At 36.4% G+C, this 23,878-nt stretch overlaps 1 long non-coding RNA gene across 1 annotated transcript; it reads right to left on the reverse strand.

Moving 5' to 3' along the window:
- Positions 1-7,545: 7,545 nt before the first annotated feature.
- LOC146768685 (uncharacterized) lies at positions 7,546-14,603 on the reverse strand. Its single transcript, XR_014954388.1, has 2 exons — positions 9,844-14,603; positions 7,546-8,743 (listed from the first exon to the last, which is right to left on the reverse strand). It is a non-coding gene; the product is annotated as an uncharacterized LOC146768685 (long non-coding RNA).
- Positions 14,604-23,878: the final 9,275 nt, after the last annotated feature.

Here is a 23,878-nt window from a genome sequence, read left to right on the forward strand (position 1 = left end):
GGTACTTGGAGCAGAAATGTCCAAAATATTGTTACTGAATATAGGCAGATGATTGCTAATACTCAGATATTTTAATATATTAAAATTTTGAGTACAGCATAGAAATCTGGCATGTGGCTGTAACACACACTACTTGCAAGCAGCCAGTTCCATTCTGGAAGTATAGATTTAGATCTTAATTTTTGTCTCTTATGTTGGGCTGTGGTCCCAAAGTGATGGTAGCACAGACTGAATAATTTGAATAGTGATGTCCATTTTTTCAAATGCAGTCAATCTTTGCTGATTAAGAAATTTTAAGCAAGAAAATTACTCTGACAAAAAAAAAAAAAGATTGCAAAATATGTCATGTAACAGACATTAGTGATTATTAGAACTGGTCGTAGGGTTGATTGGCAGAGAAGCTCTAAATTACTAAAGAAGAGGCTCTAATTCACCTACCACCATTCTACCATTTGTAGTAGTTTTGACTTGATATGTCCTTAGGAGTCTAATGGGACTATTTTGCTCCCTTAACAGAGATCCACCTTCAAGGCAAACTTCCAAGGGAGAAAAGCAAGAGCAAATGAAAATGAATGTCAAAAAGTCAGTCACTTCAAGCAAAGTTCTTTTGTTTTGTTATGGGTTTTTTTTTTGATTTGTTTTGTTTTTTTGGGTTTTTTGTTCTGGGGTTTTTTATTTGTTTGGTTGTTTGGGTTTTTTTGTTTGTTTTGTTAAATGAGACTACAATGTAGTAGTAGGAAAATCTGTGGAAAAAAAATATATTAAGACCAGAAAGCAGAAATAATTACTGAGATTCTGAGAAAGGCATTCACCTAAGCTATTTAGGAGGTTGAAGCAGAAGGATTCTTAAAATGGATTTAGATAAAAGGTCTACATCCAGAGAGATGTAGAAGTTTTGTTTCTTTGCATCAGAGAAGAAAGCATAGACAGCTTTGGAGTGTGAAGTGTCACAATGAAGTGGGGCAAAAAGAGACCATTTCTGGTTTTTTATCTGTCTTTCTGGTATGCAAAGTTGGTTAATTTGCAAAAAAAAAAAAGTTGCTTTTTGGGAATTAACAGAATTTCTTGGTTTAAATATATACAATAATTTTGGATTTCTTTTAATTCTTTCTAAATATAATTTGAGGACAAATCAGTCATTTTAAGTCCGCATGAAGTAAATTACAATTGCAGTTAAAACCTGTGCATACTACATTTGAGTTGATATCTAACTATAAGAAATATGCCACTCACTGATAAAATATGTGAGGTGGATTAATAGGCTAACATCTTATCTAATTCTAATGCCACTGAGACCATGAACCGTGAATCAGTTCTAAAACTATGTGTACTCATTAAGTTCAGGGATTGTACACTATGTGCAAATTTTTTTAGACCCAATGCAAACTCAGTATAATTATATAATGTACAAACATTGCAATTACGAAGTATTGCAATTTCTTCAGAAGTTCATTTAGCTGTGCACAAGCTTACAATATACTAACATATTAGTTACACAAGCATTTTAGATCTAATTAGCATCATAAAATTTGAAGTGTTACAGAACATTTATGACAGCTGTGAAGGAGAGAGTACAGACATAGGATAATATACTGTTAGCCTCCAAATACATAAATCTTACGCTCTCTGAAGTAATGTCAACATTTTCAATATATTTTCAAGGAAAAAAAGCAATAAACTAGGCATGAGCTCTCATTATTCATCTTTAACTAATTTGCTGTGCTATAACAAATCCTTATTTACCTCCCTCTTAGAATTTACATATCTACTGTAAATTACATTTGGGCAACACAGCAAAATTAACTTAATTGTTTTTAGTGGAAAAACATTATATATTATGGCACTACCTATATTATCCATAGAATTTTAAGTCTGTTGGAATTCCAAATATAAACCACTCATTTTCAGTGTTAACTTGTTCCACTTTGGAGTTTGAATAAATTCCTTTATCTTTCACCTGTATCTTCAGTTTTAATAGTCACTTCACCCTTGTTAAAGTTAGTCTTTAATATTTAAGTATTTTGGCCATATATTATAGCTTGCTGCTGAGAGTGAGACACAAAAGTTCAGCTCCTTCCCAGAAGAATGCAGGAGCTGAGGTGAAGTTCACAAAAGAATGTGACAGATTTCTATTCTATTATTTCAAACTGGCTGAAGTTCATTAAGGCAATTATAGAGAGAGGCATAAGGGAGAGAAACTTTGGGATTGGTCTGTCAAGAATTTGGCTTAGTAATCTCCTGCTGGGGTTACTTCTTGTCTCTCTGGGTTCAGACCCTTTGCCCAAGACGCACCCCTTGAGACTTAGCATTTGGTCCTAATATCCTCAGAAATTCAGTCATGTCTCCTCTTGCTCTCTCTATTCCAAAATTGCATTAATAATTTGGGGATTTTCTGAGGCGGGATAAAATTCTTATGTTTAGTAAATACTGATGATCTCTCCTTTTTATTTTTCTTCATTTTTTAAATCCATATCTAGCAGCTCTACAAACATATGACAAGCTTCTAAGCTGTATGGAAAATTATGTTTTATTTTGAATTAAATACATCGTTACATAATTTCACTTGGTATCCCTAGTTTTCATGTGCTGAAAATTAATGGCAGTTGTTTGCCTTTCATATTTAGTCACAGATTGCATAGGAAATGAAGAGCAAATATGCTGGCCTTATCCTTTTTGTGAGGGTTCCATGGGCTATGTTTGTTGATACACATTGCTACACACAGAAATATGAAATAAATGTATATGAATAGTTTATTATGATATTGTATATACAGTGGTTACACCTGCATCTGTTCTTTTACTACAGTTTCACTCTTTGCATTAAGGCTCTTATGAGTATCTATTAGTCATAACTGCATTGAGAAAACTAAATTTGATTCTGTGATCTTATTTGATTATCTGCCTTGTGACCTCCATTACAGTCAATCCAAAGTAAACTGGACTCTGGCATTCCAGGCCCATTTACATCAGTATGAGCATACGCTTGGGTGTGCATTCCCTAATAGAGATTTTCAGATGCCTTGGCTTATTGCTCGTGTTGAAGCAAAAACACACACCCTGAAAAATTTGGCATCTTCTTTGCCTTCAGTTTGCAGTTTACACAAAGGAAGCTGCTTTAGGGACATTCTCTTCCATACTATGGCCTGTAAAAAGGCATGAGCAGTCTGAACAAGGTCCAGGATGCCGAATAGCAGTATCTTTTTGGAAAGGAAATGTCCATGATCTAAAAATAATTTGATACATGTTCTACATTGTTTTTTAAGTCAAAATTTCTAATTTTGTTAGATTCTGTATGATGCAGCAGAATAAGTCTGTGCTGCATTCTATTACACTGGAATAAGTCTTTACTGCTATCATATAAATAGTTTTTACACTCCCTGCATTGCAGGTTGAACTTTCTTAAAGGTCTTGCCAACCTTGTTGATTCTGTGATTTTAGTTGCTTTTATGCACAAGTTTGGTTCTATTTTAATTCAACATAGGGTTTTTTTCATGGACGTACCTTGAAAAATGGTTCTACAGACTTGGTTAATTCTAGTGGTCTACTCTGACATCACAGGTTGTGTTTTGTGTTTTCTATTTTCTTTTTTTCTACTTAAGCCTCAGAATAACACTGCTTAATACTTATGGGAAGATATTAATATGATTCATTTCATGTGATCCTCATCTTTTAATACTTCTTAAACTTTGAGGAGATAAAAAGTGAAAAGTTAATCATGGAACTAGATGATTAATGAGAAACTGTAGGCTACTATTCCTCTACTTAGACATGGACATGCTTGAAAACATGACTTTCGCATTCATCCTTGGTTTCAGATTCATAGTTGGGTCAAAATCAGGTTTAATCTGAATTTAATTTCCCATCTCCATGGGAAAAAAATAAAAAAGAAATCCAAACTCTCTTCTTAGGTCTATGCAGTTAAAGTACAATACTTAACACTATTACAGTACTCTGTGCCTTCAAAGTAGTTCAAAATACTTACCTCTGTGACATCAAAAAATGTTAGTTCCATTTTACAGCAAGGCTAGAAAAGCTGGCAAGCGCATTGAGCAAGCCATTCCTAGAGCTGGCAACAAATCCTGGCAGTCACAGCTGTCACTCCCAGGTTTAGATAACTGCTTCTCTTCAGTGTTTAAGTAATAACATGATAGGCCTTCACTATTCCTGAATAATTCTGTTTGTCCCTAGATAATTTGTCTCATAGGACCAAAAGAGAAGAGAACAGTAATGAAGAAGGAAGCAAAGGTGATTTCCTAGTCCTCCATGATAAGCGGTTTTCAGAGCCACTGCCAAGGGCAGCACAAGGCATGGTTTAGTGTTGCTGGGAACAACTACAGTTGTATGCAATTTTACATAGTTATATCCATTCATTCTAAGCTCATAGGAACTGGAGATGAAAAAAACCCTCTATACTAATGCCCTTTAAATGTACCTGAAAGCTAGGATGCATTAATAGAGCTTTTAAACACACTTCAGAGAAATTTAGTAAAGATGTCAGTGTAAACCCATCTATTGTTTTTTTTTCCCAGTGAATTCAGTGGAAGCTTTCTCATTGGCTGCTGGAGTAAAACACATTGACTAAATATACAAATGCTGATAATATGCCAATTGGGGTTTTAGGGTGCTTTTTGGGTTTTGGTATTTAAGATTATTGCAGTCTGGACAATCTTTAGAGATTGTCAACTTGATGTTTGTCTGTTTATTTGTGCTATTGTGAAACTAACAAAAGTCACATACATTTATTTAAAATTTAACATATTTATTCAACGTAGGCAAAAATGTCTTTGTCAATGTAGTTGTTTGATCTTATACAATTTCTTCTGTTCTTCTGATAAAATATTAAACCTGATTGCGTTTGAGGATGAGTTACTACAGTATAGTAATTGGGCTGTTTATAAACATTTAGAGTTCCTAAGTGTAACATTATCCTCTATAATAATTTGTTAATTGAGCTGGCAGAAGACAATGCGTTTTGATTAGATGGTGCTGTCTCATTAATATGTATATTTATATTTCTCCATTTTTTCCCATTTATTCCTGTATATTCAGGGTAGGGGAAAAATGTATTTTTTCCTTATTAATGGTTCTGCATGATTTTACATAATTGTAGTAATTCTTAGAATTCTTCTATTGTTCTGAGCTTCTGACTACCAATCACCTATTTACTCCTGTCAGTGATCAATAGTCACCTGAAATCTACAACTAACAACTTCATTAACCATATTTTAGATATGACACTGGAAGAATCTAGGTGCCTTGTAACAAATATTTGTAAACCAAATTCCAGGCCTCTATCTGCTTCTCAAAAGGGCAAGTTTAAGTTTAATTTTGGGCTTTGCTGCCACAAGAAGCTAGACAGACAAGAGCTGTCTCCTAAGAAATAGATGACATGGTAAGGCAGAGTAGGAAAATATGGACTTGCTCTTCCCACTTAGGTGAAGAGAGAACACAGAAGGGTAGCTAACTTTAGTGGAGGTAGCTGTTCTGACTCCATCAGTGGGGGCTTCTTCAGACACATCACATCTCAGCAACAGACTGCTAAAATTATTTAATTTCAACTAGCATTTTAGGCATGAAATAAAAACAACAAACCTAGCAATAATACTAGTAAAATATTTTAAAAGTCTTTTCAGCCTCCAGGCAGTTACAGCTATTTGTTTATTTCTTTTTTTAGGACAGGTATGACAGGAATCTAGGGCTAAGAATATACTCTGCCCATGGCTTGTTGAAGTACTGAGGGAACAATACTTCAATACTTGTGTTAGTGCCAAAATAATTTGATTTCATATGGAGCACCAGATAGTTTTGCTCTGTGGAGATTGATCTGATGACGTGAGGAGAAATTAGGGGATGAAGACTATCTTATCTGTATTTCATTTATTTTTCCACTTGCTGTGTGCCCTAGCTTTGCACTAGTTAGTATCTTTGGACCATTGTTTCTTGGTTTTCAGTTCTGCAGGGAACAAAACAGCTGAACACTGGTCGTGGCTGGATAGAGCAAGTGATGAAAAGTGATTTGAAGGTAAGTGTGCAAGTCTCATCACCGTAATTATAAGCAGACTAGTGTTGTGAAACCTAATTTTTACTGCAAAATGATAACTTCCTGACACTTTTCCATTTCTATCATTCTAAGGGACCTTTCTGCAAAGCAGGGATGAATTTTCTTGAAATGTCTCAATAATGTCTGTTATAGTGACCAGGATGATCAAGAAAGTCATTTGGGCAGCACAATGACTGAGAATTATTATTTTTTTTTTTTTTTGCAGGGGTCTAAGATGTACAAGTTATTTACTTTGAGTTTACTTTAAAAAAAGCCGTTAAAAAAACCCTCCTCAGCAGATTTATGTTGAAGTAGAAAATTCCCATGACCCAGAGTCCTATGGTACTGTAGCAGAAAATGACAGGCTATGTTGAAGTACCAAAAATATACATTTAAGGGATTTTTTATGTTCCAGTGAAACTCTGTCTGAAAAAAAAAAAAAAAAAAAAAAGAAAATAAACTCAAGTAACAGCATTGGTTGCTCCCACTAGGCTGAGTTCACTTCGTTTATTAACTTTGTAGAAACCAAACACTTGCTTTACCTTATGAGGTGTTGCCCTGATTCACAGACTGACGCTTCATTTTGGCCCAGTAATTCTTCTCATAAACTATTCAAATCCTCTGAATTGCTATAAACTACAGACAATTTTTAATTTCCTTCTGGCAGAAATAAATATCTAACCTTCTTTGACTGTATTACTATTTGTCTTAAAGAAAAATTTGCATGGACCTTCTCTGTCTGTCTTACACTGGCTGCACACACATGAAAAACAGCACTCAATACATGCAGGATGTGGGAGGTAATTGTCTGGGGATTTTAATGGAGCAGAAAAATTCCAAGGTTTTGGAGGATGCTATGGGATGTTTCTTCTTGATAAGACATGAGAGGAAAGGAAGAGATTTCAAACTGATTGATTTTGGGGAGTACCATGGGCTGTGTTTTGTATTATGCCTGAGCATGTCATTCATCCATAAATCTGCCCAAACCTTATTGAACTCCGGGGCAATGCATAACTTCCTGCATTCCTAAGCCATCCAGCACAAACTCATATGTGAAACAAAGAGATTGGTTCTGCAGCAGAGAAATGGTAAATGTATAACCTTCCCTTGTGAAGAAGGACAGTATCTACTTTAACTTCTAAACAGCTGCTTGTGGATTTGAACTAAAACAGTTATACAATGATGGAGCAGAAAAGAATTCGGCTATTTGAACCAATTAACTGCACCATGTTTATAGTAAAAAATCACTGATCATCACACATGGAAAATGGGTAGAAGCAGAGCAGCAACTCCTTTTTCAGCAGAGATTGTTGCTTTGCCCATTCTCCCCATGTTCCATGGAGGAAAAGGCTCCCTGCGCTGCAACATGTCTTATTGACAAAGAGGTTTACATTTAGCTCTGCTCTTGTAGATTACATCTGCATTCTTTGATTTTTTTTTATACTGTTTGCTCAACAATTACATTTTTTAAATCTTAGATTACATAAAAGCACAGAGAATGAATGTTTAGCTAGAGAACTGTAATACACATGCATATATGCTAGAAAATATTACATGGAATTAAAAAATGTAATTACATACATCACTTAAGCTTTGCAAGAAGTGTACTGGATACAGTTTTAAACTCTTCAGTCGTTACAGTCATCATAATTCTGCGCCTTAACACATACAGAAATTACATCTTCACCTCCAATTTGGTTTAACATGTACAGAAATTGCATCTTTACCTCAAATTTCAGGAACTTAGCAGACTGCTTTGCTAGATGAGAGTGAGGTTTGGAAAGTTGAACATTGGAAACAGCTGTTATATTTGCCCATTTTCAGAAGACAAGCAAATTAAACTATATAAAGCTAAAGTAGCATTCAGTTTCTTGTTATATGTATATAGTAATAAACATATTTTGTTAAACAGTTGTAATGCTTCTTATGCTGCTATCTAAACACTGTTTATTATTCTTACAGCATTCAATCCTTCTATCAATCAAAAATATATTCTTACACCTCCTGCTCAGTCTGGTTCTGCTTAGTAATTTTTCCAATAAGTATTTGCAAACCATTTTTTCCCAGACATGACACCAGAAAAATGGATTTGAAAGAGAAAGGGCATTGAAAAAATATTGTCAACGTATTAATTAATTAACTATGAATTCAGCATTCTAATGGCTATAAAAGTATTCTGTAGATGAGCATTTAAATAAAGCCATTTTATTAATCTCTGAACTTTCTACTTAATTCAATCCCATCTTGTGTTTCTTTTGTGTTTTACAGTGTGCTGCATTTAAAAAAAAATTCCATCATCATTATCAGCATATTATTCTCCCAATAGATAGATAAAATAGCGGAAGTAAATATCAGGTAATGCATTATCATTACATGAACCAGAAGTAAAGAATTTGAAGAAAAGACACATACAAAGCCATAATGAAGCTTGTACAAGTCCTATGGACTTCATCATGCTTTAAACCAGCTCAGTATGTCCTTACTAGAAGAGTACTTATGCTGCTGCCATTTGGTGTACATGGGTAATTTTACTCTATTCAGCGGCTTTATTCTCCTCAGCTGATCTGAGAGGATTCGATCAAAACTACTTTTTATTCAGTCTGTAGAAGTTATTCCAGTTCCAATGGGACTCAGCCTTCATCTGGGATGAAAAAACATAACTTAAGCCCGTTTGTTTCACCTTGCCTTGTTGTGTCTTGAGGCCTGTAGTAAAAGCATTAAGGACAGACATAATTTTCTTTCAGAATGTCTACAGCAACCTTGAACTTTTTCAAAAAGCTAATTTCCATTTTAGTGCTTCCTATAATTTTCATCTATTTCTGAACTTTAAAACCCAGCAATAAACAGAAGGGTTCAAGCCACAACTATTTGCTATTTCCTTCCCATTTATGTAGGCTAATCTACTTTTCTATTTTTTTTTCTCTCTTTTAATATCTCTTCTGCAACTAATATTGCATCACAAAACTGACTGGGAGTAGCACTGATTGCAGTAAGTGAATCATTACTGTCCATCCATCCATTACAGTTACATCCCCAGGGCACTGACCATATCATTTTCCCTGCCCACTGTTTGCCATCCAGTTTAATGGCAATACATTAAAAGGCAATGGATGAATATAGTACTAACTAATGATAACAGGTACAGGAATGACATGCTTTATGGGTAAAGGATAAATAAGAGAGAGAAAAGGGATATTGTATTTTAAATGTATCTTGAGCTTCTCAGACTTGGCTTAAAGGACACTTGCAGCTTTCAGATAACTGCATAAGGAGCATTGGAACTTTTTTAGGAAGAAAACATAAATTAAATCACTGAATTAGATGCATTAGAATGCACACCATGATAATTGTATGGCATTATTTTAAAAAGCATTGATAGCACATGCACATACTAGCTGGTTAAAGACATTAAAATAATTAGGAATTTCCATTGCATAATGAAAATTATGTGAGCACCAACTAAAGCCATGTTATAACCTAGAAATCACAATTTTTTTCCCAAAAACCAATTATCAGTAATCATTATTAAACATAAACAATTTTATTTTAGTTTTTTTTTAATATATATTTATATGTTTGTATACATTACTGATCTCTTGGAGTTTGGCTTCCTGCATCTTTGAAGAAATAAGACTGCAAATCCCCATAACTGAGCAGTATGTTCATTACTGCAGGTAACTTACTACTGACAACAAATGCTACTTTTCACTGCTTAGCCTCTTTTACAGTCCTGTAATGTGTTGTGCTGCAGGGACTTCAACCTCTACAGAACTTGTCTAAGGGTAATGGTGAAATAGTCCTACCTTGTTTTCTTTCTTCTAGTCAGTTGTTTAATGTGTGAAGATCTTCTATTTTGTCAGTTTTCATTTCTTTACCTAGAGCAAGTTTGAATGATGACACGAAATTGATTAGAACAATCAATAGCTTAAAGAGCAAGCACTTCAGAGAAACCTTGAGAGACTGGAGAGAGGATGTATAAAACCCCCATGAAGTTAACTGGGGGGAAATGCAATGCCCTGCACCTGGGGTGGAATAAGCCCCTGCCCCAGTACAGTCTGGGAGCCGGCTCTCGCCTCAGAGAAATGGCAGAGTTTGGGGTTTGCAGTGCAGGGCAGGGGTCCTGGAGGACACTAACTTGAACATGGCTCAGCAGCGTGCCCTGGGGCTGATGGCAGGGTGGGCTGCAGCAGGAAGAACACAGTGTCAGGTTGAGGAAAGTGGTCCCTGCCCTGTGGGACTTGTGAGAGCACGTGGGGGTCACTGCATTCAGTGCAGGGCTGCCCAGTGCAAGGCAGATGTTGACAAAGAATGAGTTCCGAGGAGAGCTGCCTTGGTGTCTGGGGGCTGAAGAACAGAACTGAGAGATGTGAGCCAGAGAGAACATAAAGAAAACTCAGAGTCTGAGAGCTGGGTTTATTCTGTCTTAAGAAGAAATGGCTGTGGGGGATCCAATTGCCGTGCAGAGCTGCCTAAAGGGTTGGCCACAGGGACTTCTGACAGATGTACACAATGGAAAGCCAAGATGTAGTGGACACAGGGTGCAGCAAGGCAAATTTACCCTTTAAACTAAAGAGTCCTAAGTGAGGGTGGTAAATCACTGGAAGAGATTGCCTAGAGAGCTTGTGGATACTTCTGGGAGATGTTAAATCTCAGCTGGTCAGTGAGCAAGCAACCTGCTAGATGACTCAATGACCCCCAAAGATTTCTTGTACCCTGAACTAAAACTTGCTTAGATTAAGTCAGAATGCACTTTTATTAAGAATAGATTTATTATTATATGTTTTTTAAAAAATTATTGCTATAAATTCTAGATAAAGCTTCTAAAATAATGGGCTATATCCAGACTTCTTAAGATTTAGTCAGAACAGTAATTTTAATTTCCACACAGAAATCCGGAATAGTTTTCCATGTTAATCAATTAAGGATGCACCAAAAGCTAGCTTAGAGACCTTCACTTTCTATAATTGTGTCAAGTCAATGCTATCTAAAATCTAAGTATCTGGTAACATTATTTTTATCATGTAACTATTACAAAGTTTTTTGCTTTTTAGTTTGTCTTTGTAAAATTTTGATGATGACCTTTTGAATTTCCAGGGCATGAAGCTGCAGTTATGCAAACTGGACTTGCCATTAACACCTGTGCTGAATTATTTCCCACTGATTGAACAGGTGTTGGGCACTGTCTAACTCATCATTGATTTCGAATGGATGATTTTGCTTCAGGATACTTCTGGCAAGCTGAACCTCTCTAGTTGTTTCTTTATGCACATAAAAAAAGGGAATGGACTTGAAACTACAGCCATCACTGAATAATGAGTGCTGGGGGAAAATGCCCTGACTTTCAATATTGACAATCAGTAGATAAAGAATTCCCTAATGAGGAGAGAGCTATCTCATTTTGCTATCACTCTCCTGAATAGTGTGAAAAGAGAGAATATTATCTTAAATGGACATATCAAGTAATGAACTATTGCTGGATGAATTTGTCAGATACAACTGCATAAGTTTGTAGCTTGGTCCAATTTCTGTTTAGCAGACAACAGGGTCATTTTTAGCTTAGAGTTCAAATTCTTGATAATAATAATAATAATAAAAATGCTACCCCAATACATGAAAAACAATAGGTTTCAAGTCACTGGATATGCTCAGTTAAGAGCATTAGTTTTGATCCAAGAGAAACTGTCAGCTCTGTTCCTTGAAGTACAGATCAGCAAAATAATACCTTCATTCTAATTATTACATTGCTTATACACAGATGGCAACCTATAATACACTATTCATGATAATTATTAATAAAGGTATTATTTTCTTTGTCTTTAACAAAAATTAGTTTAGTCAACACTTTCTAAGAGGACGGGTGTTTCCTATTGAAAAAATTTTCTATTGGAATGAATTTTAAGAATTAGATTCTCCTCTGTCCCCCAATCTGTCTGCTCTTGAGCAAATTTGAGTTATTTTCTCTAAATATCTAATATAGTTTGGTTGAAAATATTTCTGTTATAAAGTGATGTAGAGGTGGGTCATGGAAACTTAAGTCTTAAGCCATCAATTTGCTGTTCTGTTCTCTGAAACCATAATATTTTGAGATTATTTCCCAGAAAATGTCTCTTGCAGGTGGTCTCATAATCAGGATAGATCTACACTGTGGATGTTTTAGGTTAATTGGGCAGATTGAAAAAACTATAAGGATGTGAGCAATGTTAATTGCATTTTCCTTAACATATGGTTATCCCATTACAGAGAAGTAATATTTTATTTTGGTAGTTTTATTGCAACCTTAAAATGAGGGTGGGGGTGAGGGTGTGGAACCCAACAGGACTATATTTTATCCCAATCTGCCAAGGAAAGATACCCCTTTTTACTTGGTTTATATTCTAATGCATATTTTGTACATATAGTCCGTCTTGTATTTGCATTATTGACATTACTTGTCCCTTTGGAATTGCTTTATGTAAGTTGATTTGTGTCAGTCTTTAATGGTGTACAGACCTTAAAGGGAGGTCAGAAGTATTTGCAAATGGAATTAAGAGCTTGAAAAATTATCTTGTGTACTTGCATGAAAGCAGAAAAAATAAATAATAAATAAAGTATATATGTTCTGTAGAATTAAGCGGTATAAATCACATGATGAACAGTCTGTCACCTACATAAGTTACCTTTGAAACATATAATTTATTCCAATTGTGGGTTTTATGACACTATATACCCTGAGATAGTCAGAACAGCCTTCTCTTTATGGAAAGAGTTCTCATTTGCTGCGTAAGCAGATGTTGCTATCTCAGAGTTACCCAACCAAATCTTTGTTGTTGAAAAGAGAGATTTGAGTCTCACGGCATAACCAGGTGATAAGTCCTTTCCAAAAGTTAAATATGAGAACTTTTCACAGGCACAGGCCAGATGATCCACAGAAGCTCTTAAGTTAGAACAGAAATATCTGACCACAATATTATCACTGCAGTTAATTCACCATCCGGACTTTAATTGCTCATGAGACTATAATCCTAATGCTCTGTCCTGCAGAATTTTAATTTTTAAACTTAAAGAAGGAAAGGCAAAAATGGAGCAGGTTGAAATTGTTATGTTTCCGTGCAAATGAACTGTGTAACCATGGAAAAGGTGCACTTCCATATGAGGGCACGTGAGGTTATCTTGTGAATACTCTTGTCTACAAAGTTTGCTCTGGAATTTTAATGTCCATGCTAAAGGTGTCTTCTGAAGATTTAAATTGAGATTGTTTTGTGGCTAAATTCCAAAGTCTTCTGACTGAAACTGTAGTAGCTGTAGTACAGAAATGAAAGCATTCTTTCTTGTTTTTCCTAATGATCAAACAGAGCTAAACTGTGATTGTTAGCTAATGTGTCACTCCATGAAAACCACTGGGAGAAATTCTGCACAGATTTGCTGAGTGGATGGCAATTTGCCCTTTAATGCTCACAGTACATTAGCTTCTTCTATACAGTGTACACGTTTTGTTATCTTGTGTCTAGAGCAATATCGAGGCTGTTTCCTTTTCAAAGCAGCTCCATATGAGTCAAAGAGAAATTTACAAAAGACATGTAAAGTCTATTCAGCAGCGCAGTTTTGTGTAGCAGCTAATTCCTACACAAACAAATATGAAGGATCAGTGGGTGTTTTATGCTACATTGTAGTTTTGTGTGTCATGAAGCTCATGGAAAGAAGATGGGATTTAACTTTTTATACCCTCCTACATTCCACGTCTAAATTAATATATTTGTGATTCTAAATGGAAAAATCTAGAGGGAACTACTTATAAAGGTTATATATAATATGCTTAGAAAAAAAGAGAAAATTATAATGGTGTCTCCACAGGACATGTTTACAATAACAGGCAACAAGGTAAGACCTTTTTTTTCCATGTTAAGGAGATGGAAATTTGGTGCCAGCCTGCATGTCCTTCACCTGCTATCCCTGAGTAGATGTTGATTTTTCAATTTACAGGTCTGTTAAGAATTCATGACAAAGTTAAATTATACATGAGAATGAGAATTTTCTCCTACAGAGAGGAGAGTGTCAGTTTGTTGTAATATGTGTTTTGTGTTTTTTAACTGCTAATAAACTGTCAAAAAAAAAAAAAACAACCCTATTTTTGTTTCCCCTGTCCGTTTCTCTTTACCATATATTTCATTTTCTCCACACGAGTTTATTGTTTTAGTATAAAAAGAAACATGGATTTAACGTGGAAGGAAAAATATTGGTGTCCCTTTGGAACTACTCATTAGTTCAGAGGCAGAGGAAGTCGGAGAGTTAAAAAATTGCATTGTACCAGTGTTTATCAGCCAAGGTTAATTGTGCAATTCAGTTTTACTATATAGTTCATTAGAACTTTAAAACCAAATTATTATCTTCACTCCTGCCTCTAAATTTCAGATTATTTCTGCCCAAAATTCATAACATTTAATTTTTAGGTCAAAAACCTCACTAATACTACATTGGCTCTTACCATAATTTTATTTATAAAATGGTTTTCACATGAAGAAAGATGTAGATCTTTGACAATAGAAAATATTATTACTAGGGTAAAACCTTTGACAGAAATCAGTACTTTATACTGCAATTAATTGATTATATCACAGAGTACAGAATGAATTTTGGAGCATGAACAAACTGAGAAGTAGACAGATTTGTTTAAATCTCAGCAGGTAAGCAAGTTAAAAGCACTGACACCAGTATTGAGCAAAGTGACATTTAATAAAAACAAGAATTGGAAGGTTGAATTAACAGATTATAGTTTTGGATAGTTTTGGTTTCTTCCTGTTTTTTGGGGGTTTTTTTTGAATCTTATCATAGGCTGAGTAAACTGGGATTCTCCAGAGTAAACGAGCAATCTCAGTAAACTCTTAGTGGGAAATTCCCCAACATAAGTTCTAACCTTGTCCTGGAAGAAGTTATGATACATAAAATTCTACTACTTTGCGAAGAAATACTGGATCGGACGTGTCAATGTCAATTCTGGTTAACTTATTGTAATTCAGAAGTCCTCTGGGTGCTCCATGTCCAGAACTGTACAACAACTGACTTTCTCTTGGTATCCTATAAGAATAGCTTGTGAAAAAAAAATAAGTTATAGTAAGTATTGAGTGATAATATTCTTGAAAGGTCTATTACTGTTAAGTGAACCTAGAAAATTTTAGAAGCTCTAAAATTATGTTATTTTTAAGCTAATTTATTCTACTACATGCACTCTTTCAAATACCAAGGAGAACTGTATAATTATACAGCAGATACATAAAATAAATTTGACATCTGATTGTGAATGAATGCCAAATTACTGTGCTGAAAAGCCCAAAAAACTGAGTGACTTGTATCCGGAAAAGCTTAAAAAGGATGGAAAATAGAATTATGTGAAGAGAATAAAAGGTGTTTCATTCCGCCCTTTGCATTGTCACTGTTTGAGTAGCAGTTACATGGCAGATAACATGCAGTGTAGCAGGAACACTGAAGAAAGCAATTACTTACTGGTTTACTGGCTTTCTAGATGAATGCATGATTTATATTTACTGGTAGAATATATATATGTGTATATATGATGTACAGCAGCATAGGGTGAAGAACACCTTGTGATGCACAGTTGCTCCTTCCTTTTGGAGTAAGAGAATGATTGTGGTGGATAATTAAATTCTGCCAATGAAGTACCAGACTTCAGAGACTTATTGTAAACTCAGACCAATACAATTGCTTAACCTGTGCAGAGAAATCATAGACTGGTTATGACTGGGAGGGACCTTTAAAGGCCAACTAGTCCAACCCCCTTGCTATGAGCAGGGACATCTTCAACTAGATCAGGTTTCTCAGTGCCCCATCCACTCTCATCATGGATGTTTCTAGGGATGAGTCATCCACCACCTTTACCCCTTGTCTTATTTGCAACAGGCTCTGCTAGGAAGTTTTTTCCATCTTTCCCACCAACCATTCCACCAACTTCAGTGAGAATTTCACATGGCAAATCAGGACAACACTGGCATATATTTCACAGGAAAGAATGGATAATGCCAAGTATAGGGACAAAGGAATTCCTATGGGGAAAAAACAGAGTGAGATAAAAATATGCTACAGCCATAGGAATGATATGGTGAAGCAAGCATATTTGTATGAACTGGAGAATAGCTGATGCTGGACTTTTGTGTGGTGCCTCTAGCATCAGTTTGACACTGAATTTTACCTCCAGTCAACTGTGCCAGTGTAGTTAAAAAAAAAAAAAAAAATCAGCATCAGCAGGAGATACTCCTCTTAGCAATCTTAAAACCAGAAAGGACTAGATTTCTGTTGGTTGTAGTTGTAAGAACCTGTGTTCTCAAAATGATTTCTATATTTCTATTATTATATTTTATTTTTGGTATGTTTTAAGCTACAGGAGAAAAGGCCCTAAGAGCCTTGCATACCAATGTTTTTAGGTAAATTATTGTAGAGATAGAGGACAAATTTTCACAGATAAATTGTAACTTAATTTTGGTCCTGGTAAGAGACAAAAACTTTGAGCTGTTGTATGCTAAAAAAGGGGGTTTATGGAAGGTTATCAATTTTAACATCAACATGGATCAACTTTATCCTAACTAAAAGGATTTTAACTGTTCTAATCCATACATGTGCAAGTCTATGTAAAAATGTGTGCCTTATCTGATATAGTTTTCATTTTTGCAGTCTCATGTGTGTGTCTTGAAATTATGTGTGTGTTTATTTTTTATTTTGGGCAGAAATTACAAATTTTGGAACACCAAGGGTTAAGTTGTGAAAGCTTTCTTATGCAGGAATAAAAACAAGTGCCAGCTTTTGCGAAGGAATTCAGATCTGTCCTTCTCTTGTCATTTGCAAAATGTTTTCATGCTTAAGAACTTGAATGGAAGCAGTGACAAATTCTTAATTTGAGCACACAGATGCTGTTTGTTTATGTTATTTTCTTTCTGTCCACAAAAAGTCATCAAATACAAAAACAATTTACATGCAGACGTTTTCATATATTCCTGTATAAAGCTGTGCATGTGCAGAATGAGTGCTGATAAATTAATGCTTTAGAACCCAGCTAATGTAAAATTTTCCACTTATGAAAGTTTTGGTGGCTCGAAAAAAGAAACCAAAACAATAAACCTAAGCTTAAAGCTGAGTCATACAGTTCCCTCTCAAGAAAGAAATATTTAGCAAAAATATCCTGGACGATCTGTCATTAATTCCAGTTTAAAAGTGAGGGCTACACCTCAGCTCAATGCCAGGAATCCAGCCCCAGCAGAGGCGGTGTTTACCCAGAATCCGCGGCCCGGCGTGTTCGGCAATGAAGAAGCGCGGAGAGCTCCGGGCGCCGTGGGCGAGCAGGACGCTGCTGATTTAGCGAGGCACGGCTACCGAGGCACGGGGCTGCCGGGCTCAGGATGCGTGCCATTAAAAAAGCTGTCATGGACGCTCTGCAGGTGACAGAAAACCTTAGAAGATGCTCGGCCCGTGGCAGGCTCCCCTCCCGCGGCCGACGAGCCGGTCTCATCGGCAGCCAGCCGGCGTGCCCGAGCGCGGCCCCCGTCTGCCCGGCCGCGCTGCGGGCACCGCTCCCCCGGGATGCTCCCGCTCCCCCGGGATGCTCCCGCTCCCCCGGGATGCTCCCGCTCCCCCGGGATGCTCCAGCCCGGACAGCCTCCCTCCCCCGACACGCCTGACTCGGCTCTATGGAACAGGCAGGATTTATTGGTGGATGGGGGAGGAATTTCACCTGGGTTTTATTAACTGGAAAAGCTGGAGGCAGAGCTCGGTTACACAGTGTTACATGAAGTGGTGCAGGGGTCTAATATCTGTCACAATCAAAGGCTAATACAAATTCAGTGGGCACTGTGATATCAACACTAATAATCAATGTTAAATTAAGATGTATTATCTAGGTAGCATGCATAAGGAAAAGGGGAGTTCTGAAATGTCATAATCATTTTAATTAGAGAAGTGTTGGAATTGGGGAGGAAGGCTTGTCGCTATAAGGAAACTGGTAAAATCCTGGTCAGTTTTTTGTGGAAAACACACTGATAATTACACTGACATAGGCTGAAATGAGACTGCATAGTTACTCTCTTTGATGAAACAGGCTCTGTGTTTCTTATGAGACAAGGTTTGAAATAAAGTACATAAACAGAGTGGTAAAAACTCCTTTAATACGGCCTGTCTTCCCTCACCCATATATTTCCCTTGTAGTTATTTTCAATCTAAAAATTAATTAAAAGTGCAGCAGGCACCGTATATCTATGGAAGCTGTCTCTCTCCCACACACTTCACTTGTTCAGAACATAAAGGTTTTAGAAGTGAGTAAGAGCATTTAATATAAAAGTGCTTGAATGCATGTGTGTGAGGATTACTGCACCCCAGAAAGCACAGTGGTGCCCTGTGCAATATTACACGCCACCATTGTCAAAACTCAAGGCTGCAGGGTGCAATTTTTAATGTAGTTTTTATGTATTGCAAACTATATATTACATACATACACATATATACTTTATCACTTGGCCAGCATTTTCTTCTATTTCCAATATCACAGTATAGCAAGGTATGGATTATGGAGTATCACAGATCATCCTTGTTATGCATAACACATTATCTGTGTTAAATTAGAAAACAGGAACCAACAGAGGGCAGCTGGTACTTGCCCTTTAATATAATCTCCCAATAATCTGTTTTATCTAGTCTGTTCTTCAATTCTAGCTGTAATGATGATCCAACTTTTTCTCCCCTGACAAATTATTCCATTGTCTAACCTTCTGGACATTTCTGCCTAATGTGTAGTTTTAATATTTAAGTTTTGAATTTCAGAACATTATTTCAGCTATAATGGTAAATGTGAAAACCATCTCCTATCAATTAAAAACCATCTGGGAGAGATGGAATTCAGAAATGAAGCAAAGTGCTGTACAATAGTGAATGATGAAGCGAAAAAAACCCATCAACCAAATGAAATGGGGTTTTTGAAAGTAATTTCTGGGACAGAAAGGTAGTGACCTCTTCAACTTTAAAAAAAAATTGTTTCTTTTATACCTTGATAGTATATAGCATTCATAATTGTCAGTCTTACATGTGTCAAAATCACTAGTAAGTTTCAAGTCTTGCATTGCGTTAAAAAGCAGCAAAGAAAGAGATAATTATTTGGAATTTTAGAAGTGGTTGCCTTCAGGGTGTTTCTGAGATTCCCAGTGGTTATTGTCTAGATTTTTACAGAACACAAATTATTTTAAGTATTATCACTTAAACAAATGAAAGGAAAGATAATTATGTGTTGCCATAAAGTCCAAGGAACTCGAGCCTAATGTTAGAAAAATATTGGTAATTGAAGAATGGCACAGACAAGTCCCAAATAGTACTTAAGATCTAGACAGACTTCAGCATATTGTCCCAGGATTTTGTAAAACTCTATTACAATGCAGGTAAAGTTTTCTGAATGTCTTGAGAAGATGATAGATCTGTTTTATCAGATTTTCTCTCTTATGTACTTTTTGTAAACCCTAAAAGTGATAAATAATGAACACTGAGAATGTTTACAGTAGTGGCAATATTCACGTGAGATGAGGAGGGAATGCTGCATACAGCTACCACCATCAACCTCATGGGTGAATTACTCTGCTCTTTCTATAGGGACCAAGCAGAGTTTCAGATTTCACAGGCTCAGGAGACTACTGAAGCTGCCTGTGTTGACTCCTTATGTACTGGCTGGGTAAACCTGTTCCCAGCTCCCTTTTCTTCCTTGGGGATTAGTGAAACACAAGAAACCTCACATAACAAGCAGTAAAACTGGTGCCTGGCCTTCAACCGGCTGTCAAGCCAAGTGGTTTCCCATACAACACATGCTGTGTGGAAATGTCTAGCCCTAAAAATACCTAGACATTTGGCCCTCCAAGTAAGAAGCTGGAGGTCAATGTCTGTGTTTGTACCCTCCACTTAACTCCAAGCCCTACAAAAGCAAACAACAGAAGTGAAGACACATGAAAACAACACGGTGTTACTCTGTCCCTGAACAGAGAGAAGAATAACAAAAAAAGAAACTTCCAGCTAGTAGGAACTTTGTTTTTCACTACAAAATTATTGTAATACATTTCAGCTATAAGGAAATACTCTTCCAATTTCATGCTACAGTAGTGACCATAACAAAAATAAATGTATGTTACCAACATAGATTAAATAGCTGCTGATTGAATATTACACCTGAGAGAGAGTTCAGCAGATACTTATTGCCTAAATGATGACTTTTTCCCCCTTCAATCACTCTTGGTGATATTTTCCCCTTTCAGTATCCTCCCTCACCCCCCTCCCCCCAAAAAAAGAAAGCTTTAATAATCTTGAGCAGTCAAAACCAGTACATGTTGCTAAAATTGTGTTCCATTATTTCAGATGAAAATAGTCTGTTAATTTTTCAATGCAACATTTAATTTACTTTTAATTAATCACATAAATTTGAAAGAAAGTGTTTAATATATTTTATGTAATATGCACCATTGAGGAGGTTAAATTCCTTCATGTCAATGTATGCCAACAGTATAATTTAATCTGTATATTGCTGACATAACTGCCAATACAGGATTTTAAAAAGTAAACAGAGCAGTCATGAAATCAAATGAACTGGGAGGATTTACCAGCACAGTAGACTTTGACATTTCATTTGATGAATATACCTCATTTTGCATTGTCCATTCTTGTAACTCTTTCTCATCTTGGGCAACAAATTGTTTCATATACAAATATTGTTACTGCCTACTTTCATTTCTGAATAAGAATTCAAATAATGTATGACTATTTAAATTTATTATTGAAGTTAATGTTCAACTCAAATTTTTATTGCGATTATAATTTATTAAATTTCAGTTACTGTAGATGAACTGACACGATTACCATGTGAGAATTTCCATCTAAATGAATGTTTTTGGCAAGATGAGAAACCCCCTCTCCCTAATTTTCCTTATACTGTTGAACAAATCAAGCTTGTTTTCTGGTGAAACGGACTAAACCCTGGTACAAGAAAGTAGTAAAAATGCTTTTCTTTTGAGGGCTGCTTCTTTCCTCAGATAGTAATTTCCTATATCTTCAGGGAATTCACTTCCTTATATGCTGTTAAAAGTTGAGGTTTGCATGAACTGTATAAAAACATTTTGGGGAAAAAGCATATTGTCACAGGGCACTTTGCAAAGAGTATCCTCAACAGAATTATCAACCAGCTGTTAGCTAGGACCACCGAACCTAGACTTCCTCAAAAATTGCTCTTTGCTAATAGTTACTTCAAGCAGCCGTTCACAGCCTCCTTGAGGCACTGTTAGACAAAGCTCTTTCCCAGGGAGACCTGCAGCAGCACAAATTTAAAGACATTAAAAAAAAACCAATACAAAACCAAAGCAAACCAACAACAAAAAAGCACATTAGCTAAATTGCATGTGCTCCTATAATACAGTAAACAAATAAACTGTCTTCTGCTCAATTTAGAAGTGAATAAAATCTGTTTGCTTGCACTTACCCTCAACTGCACTACTGGGAGGAATGGAAAGCATTCATCTCATGCACAATCAGTTTTACCTTGCACTCATCATCTTTTTGTCTCCTTCCCTGAAACCACATCACAAGAATGTATTGCAAAACTATTCACAAATGTTGGAAAAAGCCTGCAGCAGCAGTGTTAGCAATACTATTATTTTTCTTTTTTTGGACAAATTATGGTTTTACTCCATAGAAAGGTAACCTATTTCATTGATATTTTCCTAGATTGCTTTTTGCCTTTGAACCTTGTTTAGTAAGATGGATTTAATTTTGTTTAATGAGCTTACCTTCCAACATCTCATCTTGATGTTGGATTTTATCGTCTTATGCATACTCCCAATATCTCAGCTTCTGTCAAAATAAATGTAATGCATAGTGCCAGATGCAAAGATAAAACCTGCTAGGTTTAATGGAAGAATTGTCAACTTTTCAGCAGGCATCTGTCTACTGCTCAAGAATAGTTGCATTTTATTTAAATGAGGCCATGTTCTCATATTTACAGTAGGGGCTTTTTTTATTGTTTCCTCTATCATGTTGTTTCTTCTACCTAAGTAAGGCTTCTCTAAACATTAGCTAGATTAGATTAAATTTATGAAATTTTGCCTTTTCAGTATTTTAGCTAGAGAATATGATTTTCAGGACAGCATTTTCCTCAGCTAATTTTAAAGCTGGAGTTCACTAATGCACATGCAGGTGGCCTGCAGTGTGGATGTCAGTATCTGAGACATCTATGCCAGGTCAGGGTAAATGTGTTTCTTGTCCCTGCAGCCTCTCTGCAAGACACTGCTGCTGTGATAAAAAATGACGATTCTCCAAAACTGAGCTACAATAGCAATTACACAGACTATTTTGGTAGTTCTTGTGATTATCATCCTGTGTTGCTCTCTGTTGCTTCACAAACTATTGCCCTGTGCATGTAGGTCTGCCTGCTGCCTCTCTTTATTATGTAAACTCCTGCTTATGTCTTCCGGTTGCAACTCTGCAAGCTTCTCTCTCTACCAGTGACCACGTTGCTCATCCTTTCCACTGAGCTTTGTTAAGGCACCTTAATTTCTTTTGGAGTAAACCATCTAGAGAGCGAGACAACAAGAAACCATGCCTAATCTAGCATAAAGGACTGAAATATTTCTTAGCTTTCTCACTCTGTTTGCTTTACCCTTGTCAGAGCAGATTGCTATGCAGACGGACACAGTCACATTTGAAGTGACAGGTTTATGTCTAAAACATGTAACAGAGAGTGTCAGGAACCAAACCTGGGTCTTGATTCCATATGGCACATATAGATGCCTTCCATCAGCTCAGCATAGAGCAAGCCCCTCCACAGGTCTGTATTCAGAAGAGCTGTTTGAAATGTCCAAATACAGAGCCAGGGAAAGATGTGACCCCTAATCAGTGCCCAAGGATCAGGCTCAGAAACTGGCTCTCTTTATTGACCCATAGTTGCCAAACCTTAGTCCCATGTTGCAAAATGTGCCTCCAGAAACAGTACAGGCACAAGCTGATTCTGATCCCAATGGTTTCAATGCATGTGGTATCCACATGCTGTGCAGAGACACATGCAGTATTAAGTGCATCTTGGGTTAGGAATATCAGAGAGCTGCTCTTTGTAAGTAGACCTGGATAACATCTGAAGATCTAGGCAACAGGAGAGGTAACCTTCTCTTTTTCAGATCAAGAATTCCCCAGGAAGCACTTTCAACATCATGGAAATGGCATAAAAATATAGAATTGATTGGACTGGAAGGGACTCAAAGAATATCTATTTCCTATCCTCCTGCCATGGGCAAGGACACTTCTTTCCACTAGACAAAGCTACTTGAATAGCCAATTGTAATCTTCTCAGGAACTCTCAACTAGATACATAGGCCCTCTCTCTCTAGAAAGGGCTCCTCATTTTGCTGTGAGGGGATTCATGTAGCCAGGAGAAAAGGGGTTAGTGGACTTGTGGTCATTCCAGTCTAGGAACAATACCTTCTTACCAGTCCTATGTATTGCTATGTGCAGTATTTTGCCCCTTGGCTTGTTTTTGAAGGTGGCTCATTACTCCATTATATTTGCAGTGTGGATACTTCGGACACATAGCCTGCACTATGCACATATTTCAGCAATAATCTTATGCACTTATCTTTGTGTAATTTGAGGTTGTTGTGTTGTTGGAGGTTTTTTTTTTTTGGTTTTTTTTTTTAATGATTTGATTCCAGATTTCCTTAGACCTTGTAGCTGTTTAAGAGTTTCAGAGGATCGTGGAATCACAGAATCATAGAATGGTTTGTGTTGCAAATGACCCAAAAGATCTCCTAGTTCCAAACCCCCTAGTGTGGACAGGAAACCTTCCATTAG

The sequence above is a fragment of the Lonchura striata genome, chromosome 1, assembly GCF_050655825.1.
Source record: "Lonchura striata isolate lonStrDom1 chromosome 1, ASM5065582v1, whole genome shotgun sequence".
In the NCBI taxonomy this organism is placed as follows: domain Eukaryota; kingdom Metazoa; phylum Chordata; class Aves; order Passeriformes; family Estrildidae; genus Lonchura; species Lonchura striata.